The sequence below is a fragment of the Eptatretus burgeri genome, chromosome 3, assembly GCF_056783735.1.
Source record: "Eptatretus burgeri isolate ZD-2024b chromosome 3, Ebu_testis_v1, whole genome shotgun sequence".
Taxonomy (NCBI): domain Eukaryota; kingdom Metazoa; phylum Chordata; class Myxini; order Myxiniformes; family Myxinidae; genus Eptatretus; species Eptatretus burgeri.
Window position 1 is genome coordinate 91,151,240 of NC_140963.1, and position 12,500 is coordinate 91,163,739.

The window sequence follows — 12,500 nt, forward strand, 5'->3', positions numbered from 1 at the left end:
GGCTGCCAGCAGGAATAGCAAAGGCAGAAGCAAGAGAGTCTAAAACCGGCTGGAGACCAAGGCATCCCTTTGTCTGTTCTGCTATGCTTCCGATGATGGGTGGGTGTGCTTGCATAAAAATCCAAGGCTTTGGTGTTAAGTGAGCTTTTAGGAATTACCATTGCAATGACAAGGATTATAAAGTTAGTGTGCATTCCTTGAATCTTGTTGTCAAGCTGGCTTGCTGCGATTCCTATGAACCGAGGAAGTCCAGTGGGTGGGTGTGCAAATGGCTGAAGTTGCATGTGGTGTGTAACATTTTCTATTTTGCATACTCATGATAAACTTGACCAAAATAATTATGGTGTGTGTGTGTGTGTGTGTGTGTGTGTGTGTGTGTGTGTGTTAGTTATTGGTTGTTATCTCCATATGTGGGTTTTAGAAGGTGGGATAGAGCCTTCCCAGGTCTAAGTATCCACCTTCGTGTGTGTGTGTGTGTGTGTGTGTGTGTGTGTTATTTACATATATATATATATATATATATATATATATATATATATATATATATATATATATATATATATATATATATATATATATATATATATATATATATGTATATATATATATATATATATATATATGTATATATATATATATATGTATATATGTATATATATATATATATATATATATATATATATATATATATATATATATATATATATAATTCTGACTGACTTACTCACTTACTGACTGACATATTAATGTTTGGTACCTTCCACGTGATGTAAGAAGCTGAAATTTTGCGTGCCAAGGGACATCAAAGTTGATACACTGGGAAACATCACAGAACCGTTGGAAAGCATCTGTAAATGAAAATATTCAAAAATAAGTGCAGCATTGTGCTCATGTTATGTGGCAGCCATAATGGAAAACCTTTAAAAGCATCCTTTTTCATTTTATGATCTATTCAGTTCAAACTTTGCATAATTACATCCGGGCTGCAGTTGTCAATGACATCATTGATCACTCATCCAATCAGAGTGGAGCATCGCGGTCCCCAGCATTGTCATAAGTCACGTGAAATTATAGATACCCTATTGAAAATCTAAAAATCAATGACATCATAGCTCATGTTATATCTGCCACTTATCTAGCAGGAGGTCGGTGATGCTTTCTGATAATCATCAACTGAGCTTCTATTTATCATCTACGTATGAAGCACAGTTTGTTATCGCTTACAATGTGTAAGCATACCCCACGATATCTAATATACAAAGCTATTTCTAACCACCAATTCACTCGATCATTGACTCAATGATATGATGTTTAGTATCTTCTATGTCAGATGGAAAGCTGAAATTTCACATACTGCTCCAACTCGCAGCCAATATCCCATGAAAAATCATAAATCGGCCAGAAAAATGTCCGTAAACAGAAATATCCTGAAATAAAAGTAGGCCGGTGCAGACTGTCTACTCACGATAGGCGGATAGGTCATGTGACCCAAGACGATGCAGCTTACACTTAAACTGGTTCCTAGGCAACACGAACGCAAGCCTCCTCCGCCTTTTATTCTATAACTTTTGCTGTATTTACATAAAAAAATTTCTACAGCTGTAAACTTTTGAATAAAGAGCTCATTCCAATCACAAATTGTTGATTTACTCCAGTTATTTAGCTGTTTGTCGAATGCAAGCACAATGGGCTTTTAACATAGTCGAAGGAGACCAGATTTTATACATTAGAAAGGAAGCAATTCCAAGTGATTCCTATGTTATGTCTATGTCTCTGATCTTTGATGTGCTTCAGTGTAGATATGTTTTAAATATTGCTAATTACGAAGTAATTTTAGTAATTAACAATTTGTTGATTATTAAGTAATTGTAGGAATAATAGCACACTTTAATTATTGCATATTTACCTGTATTAGCGGGCACCCTCACCCTCTGGGCGGGAGTATCCTTATAAGTTTATCGGAACTCCGACCGGAGTATATGCTGGAGTATATACGAGGTGTGTTCAAAAAGTATCCAACCTTAATTTTTTTGTCCGTAAACAAATGAAGCTTGGGAGGTGTGGTTTGGTGCACGTATGGAGGCGATCCTAATCCGTATGCGTGAATATTTTCCCGCCTGCAGAAGCTGTCAGTCGCCGACAGACCGCTGATGAGCGAGGAAGTGTAAGTGAGCGCAGTCGGATTTTCGTTTTTGACACAATGAGGGATCACTGTGGTCTCATTGCCAGTGATCACTGTGTTGAAGAAGTTGGGATCGCTGCTCACAGTCTCCAGCATGTCCTGTGCGATCTCCAAACGGAGTTGCTTCTGCTCGATCATTAGCAGCTTTGGCACGAACTTCGCTGAGATTCTCCTTAAGCCCAAATCCTCAGTCACAATGGAATGAACGGATCCAATGCTGACACCCGCCTCGTCTGCAAGTTCTCTGATCGTGATTCGACGATCCTGCACCAGCAGGGTCCTCACTTGGTCAATGACGATCTCATTTCGGGATGTTGAGGGCCCACCAGAACGTGCTTCACTTTCCACTGATGTGCGACCATCTTTGAAGCGGTTGTACCACTCTTTTATCTGTGTCTGGTGCCCATTGCTTCCCGAAGGCCTGTTGAATCTTGTGGATCGTTTCCACTTGGGAATCGCCAAGCTTTACACAAAATTTGATGGAGTAGCATTGTTCAAGTTTTTCCGTCATTTTGTCAAAAACGAAAATCCGACGGCGCTCACTTACACTTCCTCACTCATCGGCGGTCTGTCGGCGACTGACAGCTTCTGCAGGCGGGAAAATATTTACGCACACGAATGAGGATCGCCGACATATGTGCACCAAACCATGCCTCCCTAGCTTCATTTGTTTACGCACGAAAAATTAAGGTTGGATACTTTTTGAACACACCTCTTACACCAGAGTAAGGCTAAAGTATGTGCTTGTCTGCCTTGGCCTTGGGTGGCCACTTTAGGCCAGTATTGGGATTGGAACCAGAGATTGAACTGGGTCTGGAACCACTATGTAGGCCAAAGAACTGTGAATTGTCAATTTAGGAGTTTCAGCGATATCCACATTTACTCGATTATAGTATGATTGCATTTTGGGTCACATGACTTGGCATTTTTTTTGTCCTTTGTTTGATTAAGTTAATTATGAATATGTAACATTTTTAGTTTGTCTTTTAGTTTGCATATCATTATAACCTAGTGCTCTTGAATATAAAGCTCTTTCACAAACCACTTCATCAAATATATGCATGAAGCTAACATATTTATTATGTCTGCATATAGGATACAGCCGAATTGTTGCTTGCAGCATGCAAGCATGCCCCACAAGTAGAAATGTTTGGAATACACCTTGGGGCTTCCTTCCCTTCCGCTTACGTATGTTGTTTGTGGTGCCGAATCCAGCTCGTTCTCCAACAACTTCAATCCAAGGTTTGCGCTTCATGAGAATGAACTATCATATACAGGTCAGCTACCAATCAAATGGATCTTTGTCATTTAGGGTCTGTGACTACTGAGTGACGTTACAGTTACCACATGAACAGCACAATGTTTTTGAAGCTTGTATTTCAAATAAACAGATACAAAGTCAAATGAGGAAGTTCACCATTGCATACATTGTCCCACTCTGATTCCCACGTTGAGTTTTTTTTTTCCACCCAATGTCCCTGTCCTGCTGGCTCAACTCGCGTGTGTTCACCTCATCCACTGGGGCTGTCGAACGAACGAGTCCTGTCACGTCATTCTCACTCTTTGTCCTTGCAGCATCCATTGGGGGCTGTCCAACGATCGACTCATGTCTCTCTCATATGCAGGCCAGTTCAGGATTCAGGATTCATGGAGAAGTTCACTGATTTCTCCTCCTGTCCTTTAGCTGCAGTGAATAACTACAGAGTGCAGAGTGTATGTGCAAATTGGTTAAATTAAAGAAGTGTGAAATATATCATGATGGAAAGTGATATACAGTTATATCCCGGTTTTTGTGAAGGATAGGTTAGTGAGAAATTTGTGCAATAGCAATTTCGCGCAGAACACGGCTCCTAAAGCATTGTGTTTATGAGGATACGTGGACTGGACGTGCTAATTCCTGTGGAGACACACTACCTCTGGGATCATAAGAATGATATATATGTTAGTAATTACAAGTAGTAATAAAATATATAAATTTTGTACATTTACCAATTGTCACCCAGGCCTTTCAGTTACATTTTCAAAACTACAGGCAGATTATCTTCCTTATAACCCTTCATAGCTTATGGCATCTTAGAATGGTACACAAGAAGGGAGTTTCGCTTCTGGTATCATGTAGCATTGCCACCAAGGAGGAGTGTCAGGCAGTCATTTGCTACCTTGAAGCCAGAAACATGCATGGAAATGAATGTACAGGATGGCATTCTCTTCCAAAAAAGCCCCGTTTCATCCACATTGAAAACTAACTGGGGAGGGAAAGCTTCCACAAGGGCTTCTTGAAACTTCACCAGAAATTCAGTTGCTGCCTTCTCGTCTGCATTCACAGCTTCCCCAGTTATGCAAATGTTATCCAAATTGCTGTGGCACTTAAATCTATTGAACCACCCTCGACTGGCTGCAAATGTCTGCTTTGTAGATCCCTCACCTTCCTGCTCTTTTACTTCACCATATAAACTCAGCACCTTAACGTAATTACTGCCTGGCTTAAAGGCATAGCACACCGATATATATCCTCAATCGAGAAGGATAAACGGTTCTCCATCTTTTCCATTAAACTGCTCAACCTCGGATAATTTTGTAAAATCTACGGGAGTCATGGACTGATGAGATACTTTAATTTTTTTTCTTTGTTCTTTACACTTGTCCTTACAGACGACTCCCTGAAAACAAATTCACACCCAATAGCTGTGGCACCAACACCCGACTCCATCCACATTAACATTTACAATTTCAACTCCAGAATGATGCTTTTTCTTGATACTCGGCATAATTCCCAAGGCTTTCAACATAATTACCAATACAGTGGCACACAGAGCAGGGATACAACAATGCGTACACTTCTTCTTGCATATGGCAGCTTGGCTGCCAGGTAGCTATTGTTGGGGCGCAACTATGCCGCTGATGCTGTGCCCCTCTACCAGTACACTGGTACTCATTTTACCATGCTCAGAAGGATGACAAGTTCAGTCAACTCCAATTGGTATTAATTCAGTGGCTAACGGGGCTTGAACTCAGGACCCAAGATGTCAACAAAGCCACCCAAACCACGAAGCCAACACCAGGCTTAACGTGCGTGCTGATTGGTTAAGAGGAGACATGCTCATATGCACGCTGTGATTAGCTGCCAGCAATGTCAACACTTATGGTCATGTCAATGCAGTGCATTTAAACTTAAACTTTTGACTTGCTGCTGGATTTAAATTTATATATTTTATTTTTTAGGTAAACAAAAAAAATTGAATATTTAACTCGCACTAAAGCAAATCCATGCAAAGCAGTGCGCGGTACCACCGTATTGTGATAGTCGGCGGATTCAGACCAATGCCCTGATCCCATTTCTGACTACCAATGTTGCAGTGGACTGTGTGTGGATACATGGTCAAATATTCCACCTGGACAACTTAGCGACTGATTGTCCTCAGTTCCTGTACACCATCTGGCAGGAGAGCTGAACCGATCTTAACTTTGGTTTCCGATGTACTAAAACTGTCACGACAAATGTCACCTACAGCTGGTTTATCCATCTGCAAGGATGCGGGCCAAGCAATGACCTAAGATAAACGAGGGGTTGGAGCCAATTTCCAGCGGCCATGGATTTTGACTCGTGCTGTGGTGATGATATTCCAAATCTGAACCACACACCAGGCTGTCATGCCAGGGGTGAGAAAACAGGGTTTATGACAAGGTAAACAGGGTGGGAAGGATAAGGAAAGCAACAATGACTTTGTTATATCGGTATAAATTCTCACCCGCCCATGAGACTGCGGTAACTTCACCACTCACACGCGAACAGTAAGATAGGGATAGAGGTTAGAAGACTAAAAAACCTGGTCCCCAAACTATGATTGCGTGGGGTTACAACATCTGGCTAGTATCATCTTGGTAGATATATATCTTCTTCTTCTTCTTTCGGCTGCTCCCGTTAGGGGTCGCCACAGCGGATCATCCGTATGATCCGCATAGTGATTTGGCACATGTTTTACGCCGGATGCCCTTCCTGACGCAACCCTGGTCGCCTCTTACGACACAGGGATATAGTACACCTATTTTAACCGGGGTATACACCGGCCCAGTATACTGGTACTCATTTCGCCGACCTCGGAAGGATGACAGGCTGAGTCAACCCCCTGGTGTATTTATTCAGTGGCCCAACGGGGCTTGAACTCAGGACCTTTTGGATCCCAAGCCGCTGCCCTAACCACTGCGCCAACACCAGGCTCTATCTTGGTAGATATATATATATATATATATATATATATATATATATATATATGTATATATATGTATATATATATATGTATATATATGTATATATATATATGTATATATATGTATATATATATATGTATATATATGTATATATATATATGTATATATATGTATATATATATATGTATATATATGTATATATATATATGTATATATATGTATATATATATATATATATATATATATGTATATATATATATATATATATGTATATATATTGTGACGTCCACGGGACTTGAACAGTCCCGCCAACGTAGAATGAGCCGAAACGATGGAGGCGGTTTATTTTTATAACCCAAAGATGGCGGTTTTAATCGCTCTACCGCAAACGGGACGAGAAAGGTGGCACGAGTCGCTTTTCACTGAGTTAATAATGTTTATTTCTCTAACCAGAAATAATAAGACTCCGCAAGAGGAGGGATCCGGGGCGATTCGACGGGATGGTGGTGTGGGTTCGGGCGTGGGGAAAAACACAGACAATTCCAATGGATATACAAATCTCAAACCCTCTAAGGCGCCAGGTACACACACACACACACACACACACACACACACACACACACACACACACACACACACACACACACACACACACACACAAAACGTAGCTGGTCCTGGTGGTCAGGCTGGCCCGTGGTGTAGACGCAACAGTCCCTGGATCGGCGTCGGACGAGCTGGCGTTGCGCTCGTCAGGGGCAGGAGACACCGTGGTGCTGTCGACCTCCTGGTGTCTGCCCAAGTCCGCTCACAGCCGCCAGGGAGCCAGTTCTGGCGCCAAGTTGCGAGCAGGAGAGGGAGGCAGGTCCGCCCGCCGTTCGACCCCGTACTCCGAGCCAGCAGAACCCCAGAGCCAACCGAGGTGAGGGACGAGGCACAGCAAGGCCACGAGACACGATGAATCCAGGAACGAACCAGCGCAACAATCGAGCACGCTCCGACCCAACAGCCTCCACCAAAACGTTTTTCTTTATCGATCTTCTTCTTCCTCCCTTTTTCCCCGAACAGAACCTTTTTATCCTCGAGTCCTCGTCACTTCCAATCGAGCCGTTTTATTGGCCCTCCGCCGTCGCCTTCCGCCAATCGTGATCACGGGGCGGAGCCATCCGCAGCACTGTCCTGTGACGTCACGGCAAGCCTCCAGGGAATACTAACAGGGTTTACGCAGACACACTTACCCTATCCCGTCTCCCTATCTAATTACGTGACAATTATAATTTCCCCCTTGAAGAAATGGACATTTACTAGACAACTTATCACCATTGAATTGCTACTTATTACATCGAGATCCTGGTACACTCGACCAGCATGGCATACCTAATTAAACATCCTAATTACCCTTTGAATGCATACCCCCCCTCAGACATAACTATATATATATATATATATATATATATATATATATATATATATATATATATATATATATATATATATAATTGGTTTTGGTGTATCCGGTCCTGTGGTGACCGGCCAATGCACGCACGTGTTTCTCTGTCCGGCGCTTGGATTAGGTCAGGTCAGGTATGGGAGCATGTGCCAGAACAGCACGTCGCTGCGTCCACTTTCCGCCGGTACTCCAGGGGCCTCCGTCTGGCCATCCCCCAGGCAGATGCCAGGCCCATCCCCATCTCCTTGAGATGATGGTCAACCTGTTACAACCATGAGGCACGTGGTCGACCCACTGGCCTCCTCCACTCATGAGACTCCCTCGCTGAGAGAATCTGGTGAGCAGGATCAGAGTCAGGAAAACGAGCCACATGTCCATACAGCCGCAACTGACGCTCACGGACTATGCAGGTAACAAATCTCATCCGAGTCTCTCTCAGCAACCGCTCGTTGGACACAAAATCCGACCAGCGATAGCCAAGGATTCTCCGAAGAGACCTGGTACCAAAGGAATTAAGTCTCCGTCTCAGATCCTTGGTCAGAGTCCAAGTCTCGCACCCATAGAGCAAGACTGGAAGTACCAAGGACCTGAAGACTCGGACTTTCGTCCTCCCGCACAGGTACCGGCAGCGCCACACCCCATGATCCAGTGAATCCATGACTCCCCAGGGCCGACTCAGACGTCTATTGACCTCTGACTCGCAGCCAGCAGAGACATGAATATCACTGCCAAGGTAAGTGAATCTCTCCACGACCTCAACATCCTCACCACAAACAGACACAGACAGGACAGCAGCATCCAAGATGTCACCGAAAGCCTGGATCTTAGTTTTGACCCAAGAAACCCGTAATCCCAACGGCTCCGACTCCTCATTCAGCACCTCGAGGGCCCCCAAGAGGATGTCTAAAGTCTCCGCAAAGATGACTGCATCATCTGCAAAGTCAAGGTCCGAGATCTTGACATTCCCAAATGATGCACCGCAACTTGATCTCTCTGACATCCTCCCTAGAATCCAGTCCATACAAGTGCTGTAAAGTGTGGGGGCAAGTACACATCCCTGACGAACTCCAGTAACAACTGGAAATAAGTCAGAGATGGTACCACCACACTTCACAGCACTCTCAGTACCAGAGTAGAGTTCAGACATCAGATTGATCAGTTTTGGTGGCACCCCACGAAGACCAAGAATCCTCCAGAGGACATCCCGATTCACTGAATCGAACGCTTTACAGAGATCAACATAGGCTGCAAACAGCCCCTGCCGAAACTCTCGTCTGCGTTCTGTGAGGACACGAAGTGCAAGGATACGGTCAATCGTTGACCTCTTTGGTGTAAAGCCTGACTGCTCTGGACGCTGGTGCTCAAGCAGATGGTGGTGAACCCTATCGAGAATTATCCGAGCAAAGACCTTGCCCGGCACTGAGAGCAGCGTCACCCCTCGGTAGTTGTTGCAGTCTTGGCAATCACCCTTCCCTTTCCAGAGAGGGACAACAAGGCCCCTCTTCCAGTCAGTTGGGATGATGCCTGTGTTCCAGGCAGAGCACAAAACTGCATGCAACGACACGAGTGCAGCATTTCCACCAGCCTTGAGAAGTTCGGCATGGATGCCACAGATCCCTGGAGCTTTGCCCCGTTTCAACTGGTTCGCCGCAGCCTGTGTTTCCACAAGCGTAAGTGGACCACAGTTGATTCGAGGGTCAGCAACAGGGATTGTAACACCCTTGACGTCCAACTCGACAGTTGGGGGGGGGGGGATCAGCCTGGTACAACCGCTCAAAGTAACCGGCCCAGCGGGCCTCTGGCGCTTGGATTGGCATCCCATAAGTCTTCTTGGAAAATGTGAACCTCTCACTCGCAGCACTCTCCATCATCTAGTTATCTGTGTGACCAGAGCTACACTCTTAGTGTGGAGCTGACGAACAGAACTGTCTGAATGGAACTCTCCACTGTTTTGCTCCTGGATTGACTCTCCTGACTTGAATCTCCACTGGCTTCAAACTTTCATAACTATTGGGTGTGATTCCCAGCCAAGCTATAAACTGTCATCCCGGTGTTTCACAGGCAGGATGATTCATCAATGTGTATGCTGTCCCTCAGATGGACTTAATCGGGTGTTCCATCTGCTAGCATTCGTTGGTGGATGTTGATGATCCCAGGGTGTCCTTTGTGAAAAGAGTAGGCGAGCTATTGCTGGCACCATGGCCAATTTTCGAATTTATGCCTTAACCAGCAAAGAGAACTGCATCAGCGGCATAGCCACATCCTTGGCCAATGGTGATACCCCACAGCCTTATGCTGAATACAAATGAAGAAGATTCTGGACGCTCTTCACTGAGAACTCCTGAGGTCATTGAGAGGGTCCAACATTCAGTTGGAAACAGTCCTAAAAAGTCTCTTCACCACCGCAGTCAAGGAACTTGTACTGACAGTGTCAAGTCTCAGGAGGATTCTCCATGATGACATGAAACTTTATCCAAGAAGAACAGTGGTTTCAACAAGATGGGGCAACCCCTCACATTGCAAATGAGTCATATGAGTGGGTGACAAGCCTCTTTGGTGAGAAAGTGATTGGCCGATACTTCAGCGTTGAGTAGTTTCCAATTTCCCCTGATCTGAGCCCACTATTTTTAAAACATTTTTTATATCTGGAGATATTTTCAAGACAATGTGTACAGGGATAATTTGAGAAGCATATATGAGCTAAAACAAACAACCACAGAGAAAGTTAGGTCTATCCCATTTCCAAATGTCAGCCTTCCTTGGTACTGCATTTTCCATCTTCACCCCACCAAGGAACCACTACTCATGGACCAAACCATCTCTTCCTTCTCGGGCACATGTGCAACCCTCTGCCTCACCAAAACTGCCGTCCTTGGCTCGGTTCCCACTCCCATCGAAGCCGTTATATTTTTGGCGTGGTCTCGATCCTACAAACCTTGGTTTCTCTCGTCCACGATGGGCAGAACTTTGCAAGAGGGAGTTTGCCAAAGCTCGGGACTTCCCTCCAGGGCCAAGCCGCGTCACAAACGCATGTTGAATGGCGTGATACCGGGCGCCTTGTGCACATCTCATCTCATCAAAGCCGTCGTTTTCAGCTTGCTCTTCACTGCCTTTGAAACTGATATATTTGAAGTGTCCCTTCGTCCCCTCTGTCCCAAGCGAGAGGGATGTGGCAAATCATGCCGCTCCCCCCCCCCCCCCGCCCCCATCTTGTGTTTGTGTGTCTGTAAGGTCAAAGGTCAGCCTCACATAAAATCGTTAACTTTCATCCAATTGACCTGAAATTTAAGAATTTGCATATGGGGTCCCTCTTTAAACTTTTTACACCTTTATTTGAATTATACTATATACTTCAACACTGTAGAACACAAATCTCCTTGATAATACTTCAAAAAACCATGCTATATATTTATTATGTATGGCTTGAGAGGTTGCAGTATCAGAGTGAAGAAGAGGCCACCGATATGGCTATGTGTGATTCCGAATGACACTGCATTCTCTGGTGATCAATAAAGCCTCAATCTCCTAAAATGACAATCAATGCCATTTTATTACAGTCTATTATAAAGGTGATATATAAGACTGCTTCAGTGGTGCTAAACTTCTGGATTTTTAAAACAATCTTTAAAATCATCTTATTTAAATTGAAGTATATACTTGAGCATTGCATGTGGTATCATGTTCTCCAAACTCTAGTTTTTCACAAGTATTGATTTTTAATAATCTTTTCCTGATTTCTGAGCTTGGAATTCTTTATTTCAGAGACAATCCATTCAACTATTGTGTTGTTGTCATCTCATTGTATCAAAAAAACTATCTCATTACATGTACTCGACAACATCTGTACAAATTAATCAACATCTCACCATAGCACAACCAAACATCTCACATCATGACATCAGCTGTTGGTCTCTCAATAATTTGCTCGGCTCCTGCTGTTTGAGCGGGTGTATCAAGCTGCCTTTTAGTCCATTCGTTACATGGTCAGAGTCAGTGTAAACATGGCAATAATGCAGGCTTGCCCTTAAGAGGCACTGTAATTCATGGGCCTCATGAGACCCTGTTTGAATTGCTGGATATGAATTGGTGGGCATTTGAATTGCCGAGCATTATGTATGCATGCGTGCACATGCATATGTAAGCTTACACAACACAGTCAAGCGTTATTATTATTATTATTATTTTTTTTTTTTTTACAAAGAATTGTCCATATGGCAAATCTTTCTTTAAATTATACTGTATTGGCATTAAGAAAGTAATATTTTCCCCCATTTTTAGTGATAGAGGGTTCCCTATATGGCATGATTCATATCGTTTCGGCCTTTGGCTAGCGTGACTGCTGTTACATTACTAAAGTGTCCTAGGTGTTACAATGTAACAGCGATTGTGCCAGCCAAATGGCTGAGATGCTCTGAACTGGATTTAGGGCCAATATTCGCCTATACAGGATTCCATTGGCATGGCAGATGGCCAATCATGCAGCATGTGAGGTATCTTACCACACCAGGGTCCTAAACCAAGATGGAACCCAAGCAGAGGTTATTAGCTGGTGAAGAAGTGAATTTAATGATGAGTGTTGCCACTCCAAAACCAAAATATCCCTTTAGGATTTATAGTGAGTTTGCTATTCCAAAGCAGTGATGTATGGGGATTGGGGGCAAT

The 12,500-nt window shown here is 43.6% G+C and overlaps 1 protein-coding gene and 1 long non-coding RNA gene across 7 annotated transcripts in view; one reads left to right on the forward strand and one right to left on the reverse strand.

Annotated features, from left to right (window-relative positions):
* The window catches only part of LOC147030440 (uncharacterized), a 24,738-nt gene extending 20,759 nt beyond the window's left edge, over nucleotides 1-3,979 (reverse strand). Inside the window, exons 1-2 of the long non-coding RNA XR_015056365.1 lie at nucleotides 3,683-3,979; nucleotides 758-848 (exon numbers count right to left, since the gene is read on the reverse strand). This is a non-coding gene — a long non-coding RNA (uncharacterized LOC147030440). The remainder of the gene's footprint in view (nucleotides 1-757; nucleotides 849-3,682) is intronic.
* The window catches only part of LOC147030439 (zinc finger protein 608-like), a 231,390-nt gene that overhangs the window by 71,036 nt on the left and 147,854 nt on the right, over nucleotides 1-12,500 (forward strand). The gene's annotated exons all lie outside the window — the stretch shown is intronic.